Source organism: Camelus ferus, chromosome 3, assembly GCF_009834535.1.
Source record: "Camelus ferus isolate YT-003-E chromosome 3, BCGSAC_Cfer_1.0, whole genome shotgun sequence".
NCBI classification, from domain to species: domain Eukaryota; kingdom Metazoa; phylum Chordata; class Mammalia; order Artiodactyla; family Camelidae; genus Camelus; species Camelus ferus.
Window position 1 is genome coordinate 80518789 of NC_045698.1, and position 25651 is coordinate 80544439.

Sequence of the window (25651 nt, forward strand, 5' to 3'; positions counted from 1 at the left end):
TCATTTCAGCGTTCTTTCCAAGAGAAATTATCTGTTTTAAATAACTTGTACACCTATAAAGTCACTTAAGATAGTTCTTTCACATTTACAACACTTCGTTGAGTCTTTTAGGACTTAATATTTGCAATGAATAAAAATAAAAGGTATATAATTTTAGCACATGCTGTGTATATTTATCTTAACATAAATACAGAAGAAATTGGAAATAACTTTCAGCCACAAAAAAGATGGCAAAAAGGCAGGAATATGCTACAGTATTAGACTGTATAGAGAACTGTTATGTGTAAGTTTCTACCCTGTGACTTTTCTTGTAGATTTCCAGTTGAGAAATACACCTTTCAGGGCAGTGAAATGGAGGAACCTGTAAACAACTATGTCAATTCGGGCTTTAAAAGTCTCTAAGTGCAGGCAACACTTTGGCTTTGCACTGTGGATTAAATACCTTAGCCATCAATGAATGCTTCTGTAGCATCTGTTAATGTAGTGGTCTGCTCTCCTTGAGACATAAGAAGAGAGTGGATCAGTGTTTCTACCTTCTTGCATGCTTTGATGAGAAACCACAAGAACAACAATCTAATGTACTTGCTAGGACAGCATGATGGTTTAAAGGGTTTAGAAATCTTGACATGAGCTGTCCTTGAATGTGTTGAGCGAAGCAAGAGCATCTTAGAGGTTTTAATGTTGGGGCATTGAGATAATGTATAGACTCTCCTCACTGCGTGCTGAGATGGGACCAGATGTGCTTATGAAACAAGTTTCCTTAATGCACGCTGCAAGGAAAACAATTTTCAGAATTTAGATCTTTCTGTCAGGAAGCATCCATTCCAATGAGAGAAAAACAGTCAGATTTGGTGGTGATTCAGCAAACCAGAGCTAACTTTGCTTTCAACAAGAAGCTAGCAGAGGAACACTGGAATTGATGTCTTACTAAGAATTTTACATTCGTTGCCCATCATCTTGTTGGTTGTTAAATCCAGGAGTTGTTGCTCTTTCTGAAATTTCATGTAGAGAGAGGCCTACTTGATCTCAATTTAATAGATACAAGTCTCATTAAAGAGGCTGAAGATAAATGGACGTGGCCTGTAAGAGACAAATGGAAAATTTTGTCTTTAGATTTTGTGAAGTCACCACGAAAAATACCCCAAGCCTATTGATTTGTCATGAGATGACAGGTTTGCATTTGAGAAAATTGGATCATGCCTGTCCATGTATTACAGACATAAACCCACCATCTGATAAATATTCTAAATCCTCATATCTGTGAGGCACATCTACATGACCTTCATGGTGGAACGACGGGATTGTTTGTGCCGTGTCAGTTTTCTCCTGTTCCTTCTTCCTCCACATGAGCTTGGTAGACAGTAGTGCAGCAATGTCAAGGTTCTCTGGTTCAGAAGCATCAGTAGAGCTATGAGTCAGCCTTATGGTCTTCCTTTGCTTACTTCTGTTACTTGGTTAATTATAGATAAGATATTCAGTGAGGCCCCATTGAGATGTGATGAGTGAGTGAGAACCTTAAGCACCTCAGGGCACTGATCACGTGTGTATGTAGAACAGCATTCCAGGCTGAGAAAGTGGCAAGTGCAAAGGCCCTGGATCTAGTGAACATCCTCAGCCTTATATGATGCATCATTTATTCATTCATTCGTTCATTCACATATCCACTTATCTTTAGGCACCTTTTGAGTGCTTGATTATTTGTAAAGATTTAAGTTCTAGAAGAAACTAAGGTGGACCATGCATATTAATCTTACTGAATGATGTGAACTTTTGGTCTTGAAAATAAGCAACATGTGGAAAAAAGTAGTTTAAATACTAGGAGGTTACTTGTTTACTCTGCAGCAACTGCAGCAAGCTCTTGGGTATTCCGAGAACCGACCAGACACAGTCGTACTTTGGACCCTTTGCACGTGTTCCCTCCATCTGAATTGCTGTTTCCCCAGAGAGCACATCCTTGATACCCTAACTGCCTCTAGGATGTTATTTAAAATGTACCTTTTCTGTGAGGCCTTTATTTGTCACCTCATGTAAAATGTTATTCGTATAATACTTGCATTTTCTTACCTGCTTTATTTCTACTGTTGGGTTACAGTCAGCAGTTATCTCACATAGTGTACATTGTACATGTCTTGTTCCTTGTCTCCCTCATTAGAATATTACCTCCATGAGAGTGGAACTCTTTTCACTGGTTTCTCCAGTGCCTAGAACAGTTCCTGATAAACTGTGTGTGCTCCGTCAGGATTTGTAGTTGAGGGGTAGATGTATTAAGTAAAAAACACAAATCAGAGCAGTGTGTACAGTATATCATTATTGGTGTGAAAGGTGGGGAAAGTAATCATGATGTCCTTGTATGTACTTAAAACATTCCCAAAAGAGATCATAAGAAAACATTTATTGGTTGATGGAGGAATGAGGAGCAGGTGGCCAGAGGGAGAGATTGTTCATTGTATCTTTAAAAGTACATTTCAACTTTGAGCTCCGTGAATGAGTTGTTCAAAATGTTAGTTACTATTAAAGTAATTCCAAAGAATACTGAGCAGAAAGTGCCAAATGTCAAGAAGAAAGGAGACAAAGTATTGTATGATTCTTGGTGAAAGAAAACATGGCAGTGTCATTAGCCTTGAAGGATGGGTGGTGTGCGGGGGGGTGGGAGGGATGCTGGAGGAAAAGCATTTGTGAAGAGAACAGCATGAGGTGTCCAGATGCTGAAAAAAATAGGCTACAGTTTTGGGAACAGATACAGTTTTGCTCAGTTGGAATCAAGTGTATAAGAAACTGGGAAAAATATGTGTTGATAGTTTGTAATAAAACTGTGGCTAGCTCTAGCTCCAGGTTAAGAAGTTTGAATTTGCTAAATAATTTGACTCCTAATAATAAAAACATAGTGTAGACTCTGGAATGCTATGGTCTTGTTAATCTGAAGGTGAACAAAAGTGTCCATAAGTTGCTTTAAAGATAGCGGCCATAATGAGGGGAGGGTAGAAAGAGATAAAGTCAGAAATTTATTAAACATCTACTTTTTTTTTTCCAGATTCGAATTTTTCTTACAAAAGTTACGATACATGTTCATTTTAAGTTTATTCAATCAATTTCTTAGAGGTAACCTGTCCTTGTTAGGAACATGTTTAGACTTTTTCTCTGAATTTATAAACACATATTCCTTAAAAAAATGAGACCTGTATTGTGCATACTGTTTTGCAATTTAATTTATTACATTGGCATCATTTCAAATCAATTTATAGAAGCTAAAACATTCCTTCTATAGTATATAATGTTCCACTGGGGGGATATATTGTAATTTTATTTTGACCAGTTCAGCATAAGTGGATATTGATTTTTTCCATGTTTTTGTTATTTAAAACAGTATTTTCAGTTAAAAAGATCTTTAGATATTCCTCTACTTTTATTGCTGTTGCCTTTGCATTCTTGTTTTATTTTCATGAAGTTGGTAGATGGCTTAGTACATGAAAGGTAGCCTCTATGATTATTTATCAGATTTAGAAATTCTAACAATGTTGGGGAAAATTGAAAACCGAGTTAAGTATTTCAGTTACCTATTGGGATATACCACCCCCACCCCCCAAATGCACGTACTTGAATGATAAATTCTTAGTCTTTCTTTGGTGCAGGGGGTTGACTGGGCACTGGTGGGCCATTATCACTTGGGATCGTTCATGCTGCCTAGGTAGACGGTACCCAGGGCTTCATCTGTCTGGTAGTTCAACTGGACTGGTGTCTAAGATGACTCCTTTATTCACACGTCCAGGGCCTCGGTGCTCCTTGCCTTCACACTATTTATTTCCTCTTCATGCGTATTGGGCTTTTTAAAGATGGTGGTCTAGTGAATGTACTTAATGCAAGGTAGCTAGCTTCTGAGAAGCAGGAAGCAGGAATTTCCAGGCCAGTTAAGGGCTATACCCAGAATCGGCCCAGCATCACCTCTGCCGTATTCTTTAGGGCAAGCAATCACAGTCATTTCCGGGTGGTTTGGTACCAAATCAAGCAGGGGGTGTGGTCACCAAAAGGTTAACAGTGGAAATGACAGGAGATGAGGCTTGGAAATAAGTGAGAGTATTCAATGGCTAACATGTGGAAGGGTATTTGAGATACAGGGGAAAAAAATCACGGTGACATGAAACAGGTGGACATAGGGGACATGAACCTCTTTGCATTTTAGAAAAACAAAATACCATGGCAGTGACAGAATGAGTTGGAGGAATATGAGATTAGAGGCAGTAGATCATGTTAGAGTCCCTTTCTTGGTAAGAGCTAATGGCCTCTATTAAAAATAAAAAGCATGCCCAGGAATGGAGGTTTGAGGCTAGGTATGAAAAATGTTGAGAGGTAGAATTTATAAGATGTGTTCACTGTCCGCTTGGCTGTTAGGCTGAGAAAGAGGAAGTCTAGAATGACTCCTGAGTGTCTGGCTAGAGTGCATAGTGGATGGAAGTGCCAGTCACCAAAGAATGAAGCAGAAAGAGCAGGGTCAGAGGAGTCTGCTTTTAAAACATCTATAGGAAATCCAGGTGGAGCTGCCCTGACTCCATTCCAAAATCTTAAGCTGGGCATAATGACTTGGGATTTATTAGCAATTAGCTAGCAACTGAACGCATGAGATCAATTAGCTCTTGTAATACTCAAGGTATTCAAGAAGATAGAGCAATTAAGACCGGGAGCAAGGAAGAGAACCAGGCAGGAGTGAAACAGAGGAACAGGGGATGGATCCAGTTGCAGGATGGGAGTAGTGAGTGATGTAGCCACTCCAGATTGGTTGGTTAGGCAAGTTAGATCACTTCAGTGTGGTTACCTCTGCCAAGGGTGGTCACTCTTGTGTTGAGAGGGTGAGGGAAAGGTGAGGCAGGAGATACCATTTCCAAAGGATTAGTTCTTTTCACTATTCACCTTAGTGTTTTAGCACACATTCACTTTCTTGGCGCTCCTTTTGTGTCTGAGTGTACAACGTATTCTATTCCGTAATTCCATGACCTGCAGCTTTAGTGATTTCATCCAGCCGAATTATTTCCTGCTCATGATTTTTCTCTAAACCTGAAGTTATTATGTGTATGTGGCTTAGTTTGTGACTTATTTCTCTTCTTTTCTGTCTTAGCATCTAAGTGAGCTTATTTCCCTGTCTCAGCAGACTTCCCTCAGTTATGCTTAAAATGTCAACTTGAGGAAATCATTCTTACAGGTTTAAATACTTCTATTTCAAGTGACCCTCCTTAAAATACAACCTTCCATGGTAGATGTGATGTCTTGCTGTGAATAGAACTGTATTGAGAAGGGACAGGGAAAGTTGTGATGGGAAGGGTATATTTTTTGAGCTTGAGCGTCGCAGGATGGGCTGTGCTGGGATGTTGAGAATTTAACTTGAATTTCCAGAGACTGTGCCAGGATACGGGCAATGACATTTCCAATAGGGAATGAGAAAGGGAAACACTTTTTGCTGAGTACCTAATGTGCTTCTATACGTATTATCTCATTCTGTAGTCATAGTCAGTCTGTACTATCTGTCTTACTTACAGATGAGAACATTGAGGCCTTCAAAAGTTGAATTATTTGCTCCAGAATTAGAATGCATTTTTCCCCCCCAAAACCTTGTATTTGCAAATCCCTAGGTTGATCCAATTCCTACCAGCATGTGAGCTTTTTCTACATTCATGGGTTTTATGGCCCAGTGCCTCAGATGAGAGCTCAGAGTCCTCTGCCATCAGTTTTCCCCCATCTCATGTATTTCATTGTATCAGTCAAAATTCTTTGGGTTGGAAGTAACAGACACTCAATTCAAATTGGCTTAAGCAGAAGAGGCAGTTTATTGGCTCACATAATTGAAAGATCTGCGGGATATTGGAATTCAGGCATGGTCGAATCCAGAGTGTTCAAAGAAAGTTGTCAGGAAACTGTCTCTTTCGAAGCATGGTCATTATTGTGATTTGTACTGACCTCTTTTTGGGGCCGACTGACCCTGTGTAGGGACAGAGATCACCTCTGGTAGCTCCAGCTTTATGCTGTACTAGCTTAGAAGACCCAGGTGACAGAGTGCGTGTACCCCAGAGCTGCCCAGGTCTTCCTAGTATTACTCTTAGAGGTTGGTTTCAGTCACGTACTCATCCCTGAACTAAGCTCAGGGGTGGTGGAGGGGGGGTGTTGTCCTTCCTGGCCAGGTCTGAGTCACATGCCAAATTTTGGAGCCTTAGCTTCATCCAAACCATGTCCATTATAAGTGGAAGGAAGGGTATTTGTCTAAAGGAGAATCAGGATGCTATTAGAAAAGAAGAGAAATGGAATCCTGGACAGTCACAAACAACAGATGTCCACTGTCGTTTTCACATTATTACCCTCCCTGGGCCTTCTGCTCTAGTCAGTAACGCAGAGATGATTATGAGATGATTTTCCCTCTGCACATTCCTACCTGCTGTTTCCTATGCCCTTTGCTATTCCATCCGACCAATCCTTTGATCCTTTCAAAGACCTCCCTCACAAGTGCTCCCTGCATTTGGGAAGCACGAGAGATCTCATTTCTCTCAACTGTATGTTGGTTTTTAAATGTAAATAGAATTTTTGCCATATATCCTGGTGCAGGGTATATCTTCATGTACGTAACAATTCAGAGCCCAGGGATAGGAATCTACAGACAAAATGCACTAAGATTTAACTGGAAAAGTATCATCCTCACCCTGCCACCAGGCCATGCAATGAAAGTGAAAGGCTGAATTTGGGGAAGTCGTTCAGTAAAATTCCTTGTGATCACATTGAAATAAAATATTTCAAACCCATTAGGAAGGCAGGCAGCGGCAGTACAGCATCCTCCACACCCAAGTTCCCATCCTGATTCCAGGAAGGTCTCTACGTACGTGTGTGTGCAGGTGTGTATTTGTGCTCTGCTTTGCTTCAGATGTTTAGGGCCACTCCTTGGGCTGTTTGATCTTCCTAATTGATGAAGTACAACTCCACAAGTTTTGAATTTGGCTCCAGCATCTCCTGACTTGTCTCTCTTCTTTCCTCCTCCACCTTTCTCCCTCTAATTCTTCTTTTTCCTTTTTACCCCCTTGTGGCTTTCTTTTTGTCCTTATCCCATCACACTTCTCCCTTGGTAGCATCCATCCCCGTTTCTTGAGTTAAATACTATTATCATTGAACTCTATTGGACTATACAGGTTTTTACCAGTCCCTAAGACATAGACAGGAATGAAAGTTACTAGAATCTCTATGCTTTCTTTGTCTAGGCTATATCGTGATCACTCTAAGTACAAAATAAGTATTGCTGAGGCTCTTTCTAGAAACAGAATCCGAACAAAACAAGTTAGCGCAGAAGCTCTCAGGAGCACCTACTTTGATGGATCTTTATCTCACAGCAAATACGAAAAGAAATTCTTCCAACAAAACATTTCTAAGGGTACTTTTTTATATTGTGGAAAAAAAAATCTTTATGAAATCTCCACTCCAGGCAAAAATTTCCCTCAAGTAATTCCAAAATGTCATGGATCTCAGTTAATTTGTTGGAAACTGAAGGAATATGAATTCTCTATGTTTTCTGATACCAATGTAAAATTGTCCTGAAAAATTAAGCTTTCTGGTTTTCCAGCAAATCTAAATAAAACTGAATGCCTTACCTTTTTTTTCTTTTCAACCTCATTTGAATGTTGGTTATTTTGGTAAGGATTACATCCTAAGACTCTTCTTTGATTAGCACTGGGCCTATTTTTTTTTTTTATATATAATGCCCATTTAACAAAGAAATAAGAATACTGTTTTATCTGCAAGTAGCATCTTAGTTGCCAACAAAACCCAATTGGCTTTTCAATTCCTAAATGGTTTCATATCAGTGTGCCTCTCTGCTAAGGTATGGTAAAGACAGATGTATCTTGAAAGAAAAACAAACAAAATGAACATAGTATAAGGCAAGGCAAACTTCAGAACAAAACACAAGTATAAATGATTTTGCCTACTCTTTCTAAATGAGGAAGGGAAGTAGGAACTGAACCAAATAACACTGCTGGGGTGATACCTGTGATGGTGCTTTTGGTGGTGGAGTGAGAGCATTGACTGTGTCTGCAGGATATTTAGCCTTTCCTGAATTTATAGAAACTTTCATAAAGAGATTGTTCTGTACTTAGTCTGATATTTCACAGCCAATTTTATATAGGGCATAGTGAGAGAGATGAGAAGGGGGAGATAGAATATGTGCTCAACACAGTTTACAATAACGTGGGAGTCAGCTATAAAGACTTGTTCCTTCTGATTTTTTTCTTTCCTGTTCTGACTTGACAAAATCCTAGCTAGGTAAGCTCAGAAGCGAAGCAAAATAGAACAAAAGTCTAACCCATTTTTGTTATGTGGTTGAAAAAATTAGAGGTTATTCTTTTTCTTTTAATATTATTAGATTCTAATTAATCATTCATTTGCAAAGGGCTTGTTTCTTACAGTTGAGGCTGGTAATCAAAAGATGCCCACAATCAATATAATTTGGCTTACAAGATGATACGTAGTCATGTGTCAAAGCACTTGGGGCAAGCATGCTTCCTATAAATTGAAAAATGGGCTTGCGTTATCTGTGCTGAGGCCAGGAATAATTCACATAGGAAGGGTACCCAGAGCACACATGCGCACACACAATACACATGTCAAATAGATCACTGAAAAGAATACTTCCCTGCATCGTTTACAAATGATGGCTCAAAATCCCAGTGACAGTCTCAGCGGTCCTGCAGCCCTATTTAAAAGTTCCCAGAGGTGTCATAGATTCCTGGACAGGCCACAGGAAACGAAAAACCTTGGCCGCGAGATAGAAAAGTGCAGCGTCTCAAAGTCAATACAGGGCAGAACTCTCTCTCACAAAGGAGAAGCCATTCTTTAGACACACACTATTACAGTTTCCTGCTGAGAGTGGTATAAATTTTTACCTACTGTTGGAGACTTGCTAAGTTTCTTTCCAGGAATTTTTCATTATTACACAACTGCTTTAGAAACTAACCACAATTTCCCCCACATTCCATGAGCAACTTCTTGGGCTTAGAAACTTTTATAAAAGCAAGTCTATGCATGGGAAATGAATATAGTTAAACATCAGCTTCGACAAATGAGTTCACTCAGGTCTCCATTAGGAAAAAAGGAACTCTTTCTAAATGTAAAGAAATCTGTAATTCACTTTTTACAGCTTTATTTTACCACCAGATTTAGATAAATATGAATTACTGATGCGCCTGCTGTTTTGCCTCTGTGCCCAGAACTTCCCCTGGTGGTCTCAAGAAATGAAAACAGACCTTCCTAGAGAGCATGTCGTAGGACCAAGGACTTAAACACAGGCAGATTCTTTCTGAATCTCTAGTAATTAATTATCATCAGTTGTCTCATTGACAGCTGGGGGCCACATTTAGCCAACCAGCTGCCCTGCGGTGCACAATGCTGTGTTTGTTCTAAGCCCCTTGGGCGATTCTTGCTGTATGTAAAATAGCAGCAGTTGGAGTCCCATTTGCTTCCGCATAGATGCTTTATGACTTGCGTGTCAGGACTATGGCAACCCTTCAGGACCAGTGAGTGCCCGGTGAATACTGGAGATGATTCTCTGGATGTGAGCGGAGAGAACAGGAAATGATTAAACCACAAGTGGAAATAAAACAGAACGCCCAACAAAATGGCATTAAAGTGTGAAGTTGGTTCAAGCCTGACTTAATTATTTCGCTTATTAGGAATTTTTCTGTGGAGATTTGAGGTGGAAGATCCAGCCCTCAGCGAGGACCCCTGTGAATGTTTCTGCTCCTCTGTAGGAAACATTTTGGTACAAAACATGTCTTACCAGACTGTGACGGACATAATTGAGTCTAGCCTGTTACTAGATCTTACTGATCTATGAATTAACGGATGATATTCTGCAGGCAATATCCTGTGTCCTTATCTGTTTCTTTAAATATCAGCAGTATACTCCTACCTAATACAGCAGAGTAAATCTGAGCTTTGGAAGAAATAGCAGAAAATTCTGAATTTGGTCTGTTATCCAAGTGAACGTTCTCAGACTTCAGAGGTCAAGGGCTAATATATTCATCATCTTAAAGGAAGTTCAGGAAACTGGGTGCTGCTTTTGTCCTCAATTTCCTTTTGGTGTGTTGAACACAGCCTGTAAAATGACTTTAAAGCCTTGGCAGTTTTAGCAGAGACTATTCTTCTATTTATAGAATGCTCTTCAGATAGACTCCTTGTTTATCTCTTTACCCGGCTCCTATCTTCTTAAGAGTTGTCTCTTATGAATTTAAAATTAATTCAAATGAATGCAGCCAGAGGGGTGGGAAGGAGTCTGAGAGGTCAATTCTGAGTTCACAGCAGCTCTATCGTGTCCACATTTTTTTTTTTTAACTTGATCAGATATATCTGATCAAGAGGCGAGATCCGGCAGTGTTTGTTCTGGAACAGGCTAGTTGCTGCTGGTTTCTTTTTGAAAAATTGCTCTCAAGGTTGTCAAGATTTATTAAAGCTCGATCCATGACAACTTTGTAATTAACACTTAAATTTTTTTTTGAATTTCAAAAACGTGTGTGTACAAGGAATTGTCTTGATTTATGTGTGTGTGTAAATGCATGTGTGTGCTTACTAATTGTACAGCTACAAGCTTGGTTCCAAGCTTGTATCTGTAAACTTGGGTTTACAGTCTTGAAGACTTCTTTGAACTATCATTCACTTAGGATTTGAGTTGCAAAAAGACACGTCATACTAAGCAAATCCTGGTAAACATCACGGTTTTGCCCATGTTTCAGTATTTCTTTTCCTGGTTTCAATTTGACATTGTTCTGACACGAATTGGAAAAGTATTTCTCAGCTTTGTAAAATTCACATCAACATCTGTTACCACTGTAAAAGTTTATAGTTACATGGAAATTTGAAATGTAAATCAGATATCATTTTCTGTTACAACTTTCAATTAAAAAGAAGTAGCTAGATGTTTTAAGGGAATCGGTGTTAGCAGAGGGATGCTCACAGAACTGCCTTTTTACCTAGAATCTAAATTTGTGCTGGCCAACGCCATCTTCTCTTTTGGTGACGTTTTGTGTGTTATGCAGTGAGAAACATGGTCCTTCTCCAAAATACTTCTGATGATAGGAAACAGTTAAATATTGGCCCAAATATTACTGAATTTTATCTTTTGTCTTAGCATACATTTTATTAAGGATGGTACTGGTGTTTCTGAAGAAAATTGGAAACAGCTTTTCCACCTTCAAAATGACTCCAGATTTCTCTATTGTGAAGGAGAGCCATCTCTGACCTAGAACTGGGTAGATTTTAATAGTAGCAGCAATGTTAATGGAAAGGCTTACACCCTGTTAAGTGCTTTAAGAAGTACTTTACCTGGTATATAATAGACACTCAATAATGGTTTTGGAATGAGTGAAGCACAGAAGGAAAAATGCACAATAAAAGCAGTGGGAAACTATCCTGGTAATTAACAGGGAGGCTTTTAACCCAATAATACGGTATTTTCATCTCTTTATGGTTACGTTACTTAATCTTTTTTCTCTTAACAAATAAAATGTATTGGGAAGATCAATGTAGAGCCAGTACAGTAAACTCAAGGTGATTTCCTGTCATAGCAAACTTAGGAACAGTTCTTGAATATCTACTTCAGTATTGAGAATTTAGAAATAAACAGAAGAATGCTGAAATTGATGGCATCTAAAGTTCAGTGTCCATAATAAATACAAAAAGTCATTAAGACTTTCATTTTTTTCCACAGTCAGCTTATTCCCAGACCTCTTCCTTTTTCATTGTCAATCATGAACCTTGATATTTTCTTAAAGTCAAGTCAGTTAATAGGTGGAAATACTTGTTTACCACATTCTAACTCTAATGCACGAGATACACTGATGGGGTTTGGTGTCGGAGAGACCTAGCTTTGCAGTTACTGTCAGCTCTCAAAATGTTTCCTCATGTGAAAATGGTCATAATGACACTTAGCTTTCAGGGTTTGATCAGTAGGTACTAAGACATAGGATTTGACAAAAGTGTTTCAGCCCAATTTCTAAATGCATAAGAACTGGTGAGCTAGTATCCTAATAAGTTTCTGTGGTCCTTTATGGTTAGGGTGACCATGTAATTGATCATCCAAGCCAGGAGACTTTGGAGAATGGAAGTAAAAACTATTCATACTTGCACTGAGACACCAGGCATAAATCAGCACTATGGGCAAGTTGGGAACCATAGTTGTCCCAATCCCGACACATCCATCTGGAAGTAAAGCAGGCTTACTCGACGTTAAAGAGAAACAGAACATGTAAACCTTCCTTCTAAATGTGATTAAAATGGCAATAAAGGAGGTTTTTTCCTTCAATCCACTGCATAAGTTATTTGTGTTACTGCCTGAGTAAGAAGACGATAATTAAGAGGGGAGAATTGTATTGGTGGTTTCCCTCTGGAAACCAACATGGAGAGAAGAGAAGTTCCAGCAAGGGGAGATGGAGCAGTGGGAGGCGTCAGCTGTAGGACAGGGCTGCTCAAAGTGCGGTTCTTGGACAGGCAGCACTCGCATCGCCAGAGAGCTTGCTGTAAAGGCAAGTTTCAGTGGCGTGTTTCACACCCGCTAAAAGGGAATATATGGGTCCAGTGCCCACGGGTCTGTTTTAACAAGCTCCTCGTGTATTCTTCTACACACTGAAGGTTTAGAAGCTCTGCTCCAGGAAATCCAGAGATTTTTGAGTTTGTAAAAGTAACCTTAGAGGTCGGCCAACCTCCAATTTACATACAAAGAAACCAAGTCTTGAGAGAGGTGAAACACCTGGATTAATGAGCAAAGTTAAGGGGAGGGAAATGAGAGGGACAGCCTGGGTTTTTCCATTGCATATTTCTTTCCGGTTTGTTATAGTGATACATTGCCCATCTCCTGATGCCCAGATATCCCTTACTATGTTTTGAACACTATCTCTCCCTATCAATGAAGGACAAATGTATACTATTCAGTATTGTGTTTTTACTCCCCACATTCAAACTAATTCACAGTATGCCTGGGGATGTGTAAGAGGTTGGGGGTTTTCATCATGAAATATATTTGTTTGGCTCTGACGAATTTATGCTTGCAGTAAGTTATCATCTTCATTTGCTTTAAATGAAATCTGTAACTTAGAGACGAGTAAAAAGAAGAAGGGTGTCACAAATTAAGATACTGGGCGCTGTCATGAGGATCTTGGACTACTGGGAGGTGTGTGACTTAGACAACTCAGTGGGAAAAAATAAACAATGGAGTCAGAAAAATGTAGGATATACTTTAGGATAATAACAATAGCTGATATTAACTGACAGCTAGGCAACGTATGCCAGGCAGCCCAGTGCTCCATGGGTCGTATTTAGCCCTTGTAGTTGTCATATGATGTGGGTGATAACCATTATTTCAGTTTTAAAGATGAGAAAGCGTTGTAAAGATAAAGACAGGTTAAACTGACGTTCTTACGTTTGATTACAGAAACCACTATTTCAGTTTGTTCACATAGACCCCAGCCGCTACCACAGAACAGTAACAACAGCTGCAACCAAACAAGAGAGATTTAAGGTTGCTGGCAGAAATAGATACTACACAGCAAATAAAACAAATTTAAAAGAAAGAAAGTGAGGGAAAGTGATCATATGTTAGGAACATGAGAGAAGCCAAAGAAAAGACAATGCACAAAATAACAGCAAATAGATAAGCATATCTGTTATAAATCAGCCAAATTAGCAACCAGTGTGAAGGAGGAAATAAAACAAATTATAAGATTCATAGAGTCCATAAAGTAAAACATAAAAAGAAACTTTTGAAAATCTTGATTGCTACCAATACTGGGATGAGAAATGAATTTTTCCAAGGGGCCCTCATAACTTATAATAGTATTAATCACTAGCATTTAATTCAGTACTTGGCTTCTATTACTCCACTTAGTCTTCATAGACAGTTGGGAGTTATTCTCATTTTGAAGGTGGGAAAATTGAGGCCCAGAGAAGTTAAGTAAATTGCTTACGGTCACACAGCTGGCAAATAGCAGAACTCGGATTCCAAACCAGATCTATTTTGGGGCCCCAGGCAATGGTTTTAACTACCAAATCACACAGATTCTTGAAAACTTTGATACAATATACTCTGGCATGTATTTAAAAGGGAGCTCTCTGTTTCTCACAGCTCTCCTCAATCAAGTACAATGAAATCGTTTTAGGGAGAATTTTGCAAAAACAATCCCCGAGGCAGCCAATGCAGCAAGAGTCAGTAATGTATTTTTTGTGCCGAACTTTTCCTGGACCAAAGCTTTAGAAGAGGGCTTCAGTTTGCCGGGCATTGTGTTGCATTGTGCTACATGTATCAAGTGGCAGGGTGATGACTCTAACATACTGCAGATGAGAGCTTCATTAAAAACTCAAAAAGCCAAAACCTTGGTATGAAGAACTGTGATTGGATTTGGAATTCATTTCAACGTTACATTGGATAATGTAAAAATAACAAGAGCTGTTAGCTTCTTGAACTAAAAATGTCAACTGTTGGAAACCTTTTAAAGGATGTGAAAAGGTCTTAGATTTTTGTCCGTTGCTTTTTGTTAACAACTTAATTGAGGTGTAATTGGCATACGATGAATCGCACATATTTAAAATGTATAATTTGATATGTTTGCCATGTGTTTACACCTGCAAAAACGAGCACCACCTTTAAGAGTGAATACACGAATCACTCTAAAACGTTTCCTCCTATCCCCTTGGAATCCATTCTTCTTTCTCTTCAGTGCTCGCCCCTTCCCTGGCCAGCACGGCTCTGCTTTCTGTCACTACAGATCAGTTCACATTCTCTAGAGCAGGTGTTGGCAAACCACATGGCCTGTGAGTCAATTACTTGTTCTTGTGAATAAAGTTTTATTGGTGCCCAGTCCTGCTCATTCATTTACACTTTGTCTAAAGCTGCTTTTGCTGTACAGTATCAGAGCTGAGTATTTGCAACACAGACTCTATGACCTTCCAGTATTTGCTATCGGGGTCTTTACCAAGGAAGTGTATTAACCTTTATTCTAGAGTTTTGTATAAATGGAACCATAGGGTACACCCTTAAAAAAGCAAAGATGCTCTGGTTTCTTTCATTCAGCTTAAGCACTTTGAGATTCATCCCTGTTGTTGCAAATATTGTAGTTTATTCTTTCTCATTGCTGAGTAATAATCCATTGTATGGATATGCTGAGACTTGTTGATTGATTCACCGTTTGATGTACGTTTGGGATGTTTCCAGTTTGGGGCTATTACAAATAATGGTGCAGTGAGTTTCCATATACAAGACTTTGGATGGGCAGACTTTTTCTTTATTTTTAGAGAAATTCTTCAGAGGGGATGATTGGACTATGTAGTAGGTGTATGTTTAACTTGGTAAGAAACTATTTAACTCTTTTCCGAGTAGTGGAGCCATTTTTCTCTTCCCACCAGCAGTGTGAGAGCTTCAGTCCCTCTGCATGCTTCCCAGCACTTGGCTTGGGCAGTCTTGAAAATTTTCACCATTCTGCACACAACCACGTGTAGTGGTATCTCACTGTAGTTTTAATTTGCATTTTGTTAATTGGTGATGAAGTTGAGCATGTTTTCATGTACTTACTTGCCATTTATATTTGGGTATGCATGTATGAAATACCTTGTCAGCCGAGGGAGGCTGACGTGGGGTTCTAGGAGGTGAGTGGCCCAAACGAAAAAATGCACGAGGAGTTGACATACTGCCGGACAGACTTCAGCCAGAGACACCATGGGGTTAACAACACTTTATTGCCACAGGGAGGTGCGCGCCTATGATGAACCTGTCCTGCTTTTATCTGTTTTTCTGTCAGCACATGCGCAGTCTGAGTTTCTTTGTTCATTAGGCTTACAGAATATCTCTAGCACATGCTACTTCTATTTTCTTTGTTCTAAATCTTATATAATTGATGCATGTGTGGAGCAGTTATTTACTGCATACTACAAACATGCTCTGTAGTCGCAGCCTTGGGTCCCACGGCCTTAACTTATCTCAAGGCTCTGGCCATGGCCTTGGGCCCCATGGCCTTAACTCGTCTCAAGGCCAGCTCACATACCTATTCAAATATTTTGCTCATTTTTTAATTAGGTTATTTTGTAATTACTGGATCTTGAGAATTCTTTTTATGCTATGGTTACAAGTCCTTTGCCAGATAGGTGATGTGCAAATACCATCTTCTAGCCTGTAGCTTGTCTTTTTATTTTCTTAACATTGTCTTTTGAAAGCAGGAAGTTTAAAAATGAAACTCCAGTTTACCAACTTAATCTTTATAGATTGTGCCTCTGATGTTATATTTAAGATGTCTTAACCTAGGCCAAGATCAGAGAGATTTTCTCCAGTGCGTTCTACTATAAGTTTTATGATTTTAGGATTTAGAACTGTGATTCATTTTGAGGTAATCTTTCCATATAGTGTGAAGTATATAAATAGTTCCTTTTTTGTCTTTCTTTCTTTCTCTCTCTTTCTCTCTTTTTCTCTCTTTCTTTCTTTCTTTCTCTCTTTCTCTCTTTCTTTCTTTCTTTCTTTCTCTTTCTTTCTTTCTTTCTCTTTCTTTCTTTCTTTCTTTCTTTCTCTCTTTCTTTCTCTTTCTTTCTTTCTCTTTTTCTTTCTCTCTCTTTCTTTCTTCCTTCCTTCCTTTCTTTCTTTCTTTTTCTTTCTTTCTTTCTTTCTTCTTTTCTTTCTTTTCTTTCTTTCTTCCTCTTACCAAATTTTCCTGTATCATTCATTGATTGAAAAGACTATCTGCTGAAATAACTTTAAATATTTGTTAAAAATCACTTTCCTGCATATTCATAAGACTATTTCTGGACCCTTTATTCCATTTAAACATTTATCTTTACACAGATACCACGTTCTTTTGATTACTCTAGATTTATAAGTATTAAAATCAGGTAGCACTAGTCTTTCAATTAAATTCTTTTTAAAAAATTTGCAAAACTGTCTCTGGTATTTTTTTCTATTTCCGTGTAATTTTAAAAATTTAACAATTTTTACGAAGAAAATTCTGCCAGATTTTAATTGGGATTTCATTGAATTGATAGATCAATTTGGGGGGAATTGACGTCTTGACAACATTTTCTCTCCATGTATAACCCCATTTATTGAGGTCATCTTTAATTTCTCTCAGCAGTGTTTTGTAGTTTTTAACACACAGGTCTTTCACATCTTATTGTCAGATTTATTACCCAAGTATTTTATATTTTTTGATGCTTTATTTTATAATTTCAATTTGTGCTAATATATAGAAATATAATTGATTTTTGTGAATTACTCTTGAATCTTGCTAAGTTAATTTTTTAGTTATGGTAGTTTTTGTGGATTCCAGCTGACTTTCTGTGTAGATGACAATGTCATTTGTGAACAAAGACAGTTTTATCTCAGTATGTATAATCTGAGTATTATTTATTTTTCTGGCCTCTTTGCACTGGCCAGCACTTGGAGTGCAGTGTTGAAAACAGCAGTGGTGAGAGGAGATATCCTTGCCTTTACCTTAGTCTTGGGGAAAATCTTTCAGCTTTTCACCATTAAAGTATGATGTTAGCTGTAGATTTTGTTTGTTTTTGTTTTTTGATAGATACCATTTATCAGGTTAAGGAAATTACCTTCTGTTCATAGGTAGCTGAGTTTTTTTTTTTAATCAAAAATGAGTACTGGATTTTGTTGAATGACTTTTCTGTACATATTGAGATGATTTTTTTCTAAGTTGTTAGTATATTGCAATACATTGACTTTTTAATGTTAAACAAATTCTGCATTCTCCGGATAAGTCTTACTTTGTCATGATATATTACACTTTTTACATGGAGTTGAATTTTACTTGCTAAAGTTTTGTTCAGAATGTTTGCATCTGTGTTCACGGGGTATATTGGTATGTGGTTTTCCTTTGTTGTAATGTCTTAGTCTGATATTACTACCTAGTTAACGCTGTCCTCATAGAATGATTGGTGGCATGTTTCCACCTTGTCAACCTCCTGAAAGAATGTGTAAAATTGATATTAGTGTTGACTTTCGAATAATGTGAGGGTTAATCCACGGATTACTTAATAGTCAGCCTTCTGATTCACCCACCCATGGACTGTGTAGTACTATAATATTTACTGTTGAAAAATAACCGGTTTTAAGTGGACAACTGTATTTCTCACTTAAGTATTTGGTGGAATCACTGGTGAAGCTATTCTGGCCTAGATTTCTCTTTATGGAAATGTTTTTACTACAAATCCAATTTCTTAGTTAGATTCAGATCTATCTAGGTTATTTATTTCTTGAATAATATTTGGTAGTGTGTGTATTTCTAGAAATGTGTCCATTTCATTCAAGATTCGATATTTACGGGCATAAAGTTGTTGTTAACATTCACTTCAGATCTTCTTGTTATTTGTATGATGAGTAATGAAATTATCTCCCCTTTCTGATATTGGTAATTTGTGTCCTTTTTCTTTTTTTACAGGTCAGTCTGGCTAGAGGTTTATTTTACTGGTCTTCTCAGTAAAATTGTTTCCATTGCCTATTGGTATTTCTTTCTGTCTTATATTCCATTGCTTTCCACTGTGATTTTTATTATTTTCTTTCTTCTGCTTACTTTGGGTTTAATTTGCTCTACCTTTTCTGATTACTTAAGATAGTTTCTATGAGAACTTTCTTTTTTCCTAATGTAGGCTACTGCTATAATTTCCCCCTTGCCCCCGCCCCAGTAGTATTTTAGTGGCATCTCACAAATTCATATATGTTGTGCTTTTATTTTTATTTAGTTCAAAGTATTTTCTGTATTGCCTTTTAACCTTTTCTTTGACTCATGGACTTTTCCCCCCCCCTTTTTTGAAGTGTTAGTTTCCAAGTATTTAGGAATTTCCAGAGATCTTTTTGCTATTAATTTCTAATACAATTTCATTATGGTTAAAGAACGTATTTCACATGACTTGAGTTCTTTTAAATATATTGAGATTGGAGTTTTGGTCTAGAAGTTGGTCTATCTTAATAACTGTTTTGTGAGAACTTGAAAGCAATATATGTTTTGTTGTGTGGAGTATTATGTGAATGTTATTGAGGTTAAATTAGTCAATAGGGTTCTCCTTACTGATGGTCTGTCTACTTTTCCTGTCAGTTATTGAAAGTGGGGTATTAAAATCTGACTATAATTATTGAATTTATTTAGTTCTTTTTGCAGTTCTACTTTTTGCTTTACCAATTTTGAATGTCTGATATTAGGTACATAAACACTTAAGTGCAAAATCAGTTAGGATTATTATGTCACCTTGATGAATTACCCCTTTTGTCATTATGAAATTACATTTTTTGTCCCTAATTATATTCTTTGTTCTGAAAACTACCTTGATTCTAATATAGCTACCTCACCTTCCTTTTTATTAGTATTAATACATATTTCCTATCCTTTTACTTTTAATTCTTTTTTTTTTTAAATGGAAAGTACTGGGGGTTGAACCCAGGACCTTGTGCCTGCTAAGCATGCACTCTACCACTGAGCTATACCCATCCCCAAATCCTTTTACTTGTGTCTTTATATTTAAAGTGCGTTTCTCGTAGGCAGAATACAGTGGTCTTACTTGTTCATTCAGTCTGACAATCTCTAACTTTTAATTGGGGTGTTGAGATCATCTACATTTAATGTGATTGTTGATATGCTAAGATTTGACTTAATCATTTTGGTGTTGGTTTCCTACTTGTCGGATCTGTTTTTTCTTGACTTTTTCCCTTTCCTGTCTTATTTTGGAGTAATCAAATATATTTTATAATTTCATTTTTGTTCTTTTGAAGGTTATTATAAGTATTTGTTTGGACATTTTATTTTTAATCTTTTAAACATGTTTTAAAACATTTTTTATTGAGTTTTAGTCATTTTACAATGTTGTGTCAAATTCCAGCGTAGAGCACAATTTTTCAGTTATACATGAACGTATGTATATTCATTGTCACATTTTTTTTTGCTGTGAGCTACCACAAGAAGTTGTATGTATTTCCCTGTGCTATACAGTTGCATTTCTTTACACTAATGATGAATCAACAGAAAAAGAAAGTAAAGAAACAATCCCCTTTAAAATAGCACCCAAAGTAATAAAATACCTGGGAATAAATCTAACCAAGGAGGTGAAAGACTTATAAACAGAAAACTATGAAACACTGATTAAGGAAATTAAAGAAGACTTAAAAAAATGGAAAGATATCGCATGCTCCTGGATTGGAAGAATCAATATTGTTAAAATGGTCACACTGCCCAAGGCAATCTACAGATTTAATGCAATCCCTATCGAATTACCCAGGACATACTTCACAGAAGTAGAACTAATCATAATAAAATTTATAAGGAACCACAAAAGAACCTAGAATTGCCAAAAATTACTGAAGAAAAAGAAAGAGGCTGGAGGAATAACTCTCCCAGACTTCAGACAATACTATAGAGCTACAGTCATCAAAACAGCATGGTATTGGTACAAAAACAGACATATGGACCAATGGAACAGAATAGAGAGCCCAGAAATGAACCCACAAACTTTTGGTCAACAATCTTCGACAAAGGAGGCAAGAATATACAATGGAATAAAGACAGTCTCTTCAGCAAATGGTGTTAGGAAAACTGGACAGCAGCATGTAAAGCAGTGAAGCTAGAACACTCCCTTACACCATACACAAAAATCAACTCAAAATGGATCAAAGACTTAAACATAAGACAAGATACAATAAACCTCCTAGAAGAAAATATAGGCAAAACATTATTCACATACATCTCAAAAAGGTTCTCCTATGGCAGTCTACCCAAGCAATAAAAATGAAAGCAAGAAGAAACAAATGGGACCTAATTAAACTTATAAGCTTCTGCACAACAAAGGAAACCATAAGTAAAACAAAATGACAATCTGTGGAATGGGAGAAAATTTTTGGACATTTTAGTCATTCGTTTGGGGTTTATAGTTACATCTTTATCTTATTTCACTTTACTATTAAGCATATTATATTATTTCATGGATAAGAACTTTATAATAAAATAATTCCACTTCCCATTATGGTTTTTATATTTAAATAGACAGTTATCTTTTTAAATAGATTAAGATAATAAGAAACAATTTTGTACATTACCCATGTATTTACCATTTTTGATGTAGTTTATTTCTTTGTATAGATTCATAGTTCAGCTGGTACCGTTTTCATTCTGCCTGAAGGACTTTAGTTTATATTAAGTGAGGTTTAGGGTGATGATTTCTTTCAATCTTCTGTCTGAAAATGCCTTTAATTAGGCTTTGATTTTTAAAGATATTATTTCTGGACTCTGACAGTTTTTTTTTCTTTCAGTACTAAAGATACTGTTTCACTGTGTTCACTTGCATTGTTTCTGACAAGATGTTTGTCATCATGCTAATTTTTTGTTCTTCTGTAGTAAACATACCTGTTTTCTCCAGCTACTTTGAAGATTCTCTTTTCAAAACTGGTTTTGAGCAATTTGATTATGTTGTTCTTGGTGTATTTTTCTTGATGATTTATGTGCTTGGAGATAGTAGTAGTTTTTGCATCCATGGGTTTATAGTTCTTGCCAAATTTTGAAAATAGTAGGCTATTATTTTTTCAAAAATTTTTTTCTGTCTGCCACCTCTCTGCTCTCTTTCAGGGACTCCAATTACATATATATTGGTCTATTTGAAATTTCCCCATTTTTCAATGATGTTCTTTTCACATTTTAAATTAATTTTTCTGTTTGTGTTTTGAATAATTTCTGTTGCTATATTTTACAGTTGACCAGTCTTTTCTTTTGTAATGTCCAATCTGCCGTTAATCCCAACCAGTGTGTTTTTCTTCTCAGACATAGTAATTTTTATCTCTAGTAGTTTTATCTGAATGCTTTTTACATCTTCCATGTCTCTATTTAACTTTTTAAAAAACCTAAATACAATTATAATAACTATTCTAATCTTCTTGCCAATGAATTCTAACAAATATGTCAGTACTAGGTCTAGATTGATTGATTATATCATTTTAGGTTTTGTTTTTCTTTCTCTTTCAATAACTGGTAATCTTGGACTGGATGCCACACCTTGTATATTTTATTTTATTTTATTTTATTTTATTTTATTTTATTTTATTTTATTTTATTTTATTGGTGCTGAATATTTTTATATTCCTGTAAATATTATGCTTTTTTTTTTATGGAAAGCATTTGATTCTTTCGAGTCAAGATTTTATGATCTATTAGGTGGGTCAAGAACAGTGGTCAGTCTAGAGTTAATTGTCCCCCTTTACGGGGTCAGGGTCTGTTTCATTATTCTACCCAGTGCCCTGTAAATTATTAGTTTTCTTTTATTCTCTCAGCTGGTGTTCTCCTGGCTCTGGATAGTTTTCCTCACATATACGCATTGGCTGATGTTTTACTGAACAGCTGTGTGGGACCATCTGCAGATCTCTAGGGTTCCCTCTGTACAGTTCTCTTCTCTTCAGTGGTCTGTCGGAATTCTAGCTGCCTTGATCTCCCTGAGTTCTCACCTCCATCTTCTCACTCAGGAAGTTGTCTGCTTGGGTTTCCGCTCTCTATACCTCTCCTTGAAATTCTTCCAAGGCTGTAGGCTTGAGTAAGCCTGTCTCTCGGAGATCACGATCCTTGCTGCCTGATGTCCAGGGTATTGGATATTATACTTGAATATATTTTGTGTGTAACTGTCATTTGTTTCAATGTGAAGGTAAATCTGATACTGATAACTTCATCTGGCTTTACGCTTTTTGTTACCTATCTGCACAAATAAATTTTCTCATGGATGGTGACTCTCAGGATTTTGATGATACCACTATTAAAAATTTTAATTGAGAATTGCATCTAGCCATTTTTAAGAATATTGGAAAGTTGTATTCCCAAAAGCAAGCTAAAGAGTCTCATTAAATATTTGAAAGTATTTTATTTGGACATTTTAGGCACATCTAATAATGATTATCTTCTCTAATGCTTTGCATTTCATGCCTATAATTACATAATGTAAGAGAAGGTAATGAATTTTAAAATCATTTGCAACTTAGATTCCCTCATGTCCCTTAGTGTGTTATACAAAAAAAAAAAAAAAAAAAGCTAATTTTCTATTTGTACCATGACATGAAAAATTTTGGGAAGTGCCGACTTATAAAATCTGATTAAAGCAGTGAGCTCTCTTCCCTGAAAAATGCCCACAGAAATCCAGTGCTACATAAAATTTGGAGGATTTTTTAGGCCTCTTGAATACTACTCATGGACTCCCTCAGTTAAGTCTTCACTAAAAATGTTTCAGCTGAGCATTTGAGCAGTATTTGTTAGGAATGAACTAAAAATTAAAGGTAGATTCTTAAAATAGCGTCTTTAAGCAAGGGGCTAGGCTCTTTGATCAGTGCTACAGCTGAAATCATGTTGTTATGCTGACTTTTGAAAATCTCTTAAATCTCCTGTAAAGTAAAATACCCATGTTTGTATATACAAACCTATTCTGTAATTCTTAAATATACTAAAATTTGAGAACCCTTGAATTTAAAAGGAACAAGAGGAATATCTTTGTATAGATGTTTGTGTTTTCAAAACACTCCTGTTTAAGCTGCCCAGTTCTTAGGTTAAATAGGGCAAAGGTAGAAGTTACTGATGTGGGCCTGGAGGTAAAGGGTTTAGCTTACCTCATTTTAAGAGTAAACATTTAGAACATAAATACTCTAATATTTTTTCAAGTATTTGTAATATTTGACCTCTAACTGTGAAATAAAGCATGATCTTATAAATTGCAAGAATCTTTAAAGTTATATAGAAGTTTTAATACATTGGGAAATCAAAATACAAAAGTCAAAAGCTGATGAAGTCAAAATGCTTTTAGAGTTAGACATGTACATGTACGTATACATGTACCTTAAGAGACAACATACAAAATCTAATCAAATGATGAATGTTGGTGATAGTCACAAACTTATCTGAGCTGAGAATTCCATAATGTGATCTAAGGTATTGACCCCTCTTAAAGTTTTGAAACCCGGATATAGGGACTAAAAAAGGATTTCAGTAAGCAATTGGTGGAAATAAGAATCTCTCCAGGTGTGAAAAGAATAAGAACTGAGCAGCTGTAGTTTACTGGTCTTCTGTGAGAACACATCTTATAACCATTGGGTAATTTAGCATTATATACAGTGATGGAATAAATTGTACAAGACCCCAAAAGAGAAAAATGAAACCTCTTGTTTAGGAATGGATACATATGTGATAAAATACTATACACAAAGAAAATAAACAGCAGGATGATAATCACCATCAGTATTAAAATTTTATTTTATTTTTTTCAGTTTATGTTTGGGCTGAAGTGGGATGATGGGATGGGTGTGGAACTTGTAGGTAGATTTCAGTGTAGGGATGCTCAGGGCAGAGAATGTGCGCTGTGTTCCACTTTTGAGTAGAAGGTTCATAGGTACTCATTTTTATGACTATGCTTTACAATGAATATACTTGTTACATCTACTCAGTTAAAATATTAAATATTAGATTTAAAATAAAAATGAAAACATTTTTATAAGGTGAAGGAAATAATCATAGTACTAATATTTTTGTGTTAAAATTTTTTGTATATTTGATGTTTCTAATAGTTAGAGATATGTAAGAAAAAATAGCTCAAGCTTGGCAGCCCTGCAACTCTAATGGACAATGTGTAACTGTGTAATTGATTCAGTCTTAGGTTTTAAGAAATTTTATCAAGTGGCTAAATGGTGTTGGAATATTAATAACATTAGATTCATTATATTTACAAACTTAATCTGTTCATGAGTTATTGAAATACTGCCATTTTTATTAAGTCAGAGGAAAAAATACATTTAGAAGGAATAAAAAGTCACAAATGTAATAAATGCTGCTTAACATGCTTAAATGTCTTTAACTAGGTTTGCTAATACAACAAAATATTTAAGGACCCTTTTAGAAATAACTGATAAAATCTACCAGATTTAAAAATAGATGGTATGATGAGTCACCTAAATTCACAAGCCTAAAGAAGAATGAAGATTTTAAATTCTTACCTTTAATAAATTTAATAATAATGGTTAAAACTAAACTTGTGATCAATCCTTTTTGTGTGTTAAAAAACTCATATTCATAATGTGTCACCAAGTATATGTATTTTTGCCAAGTAAATGTAGAATCATGGGCTTTACTCATCATCAAACCTGGGGTAGAGTTGACAGCATGCTGTGAAAATTCAGAAGTCCTACAAGGAGAGGTACATGAATAGAAGGCCCCAGGAAGAGAGGCAATCAGCCCCAGCAGGCACAGTCAGTCCTTTCTGAAAAAGAGTTTGGGTTTACTGTGATACAAAGATAAATGGTAATCATGGGCTCAAATTTACAACACAAAGGAAGAATGCAACCATCTTGTCCTAGGGAAAAATTCAAATGAGTTGTAAAAAAATAGACTCCTCCACTTTTAAACAATGAAAATGAAATAAATTATTGGTAATGCCCAACTTTAATAATCTGTCCTAATGAGTAAGTTGCTGTGATAAAACTGTTAGACATTACAGTTAAAGGTCGGGCCATGACTTTCAACAGTAGTGAATCTGCTTTGAATCTAATTCTTCATGGTCGTCTTCCTGGCAGCTACCAGATGGCAAGACCAGTGTTCAAACAAGGCTGCTCTTTATTGTATTCAGGAAACCAACATTTTTGAATTTAAAAAGAAAA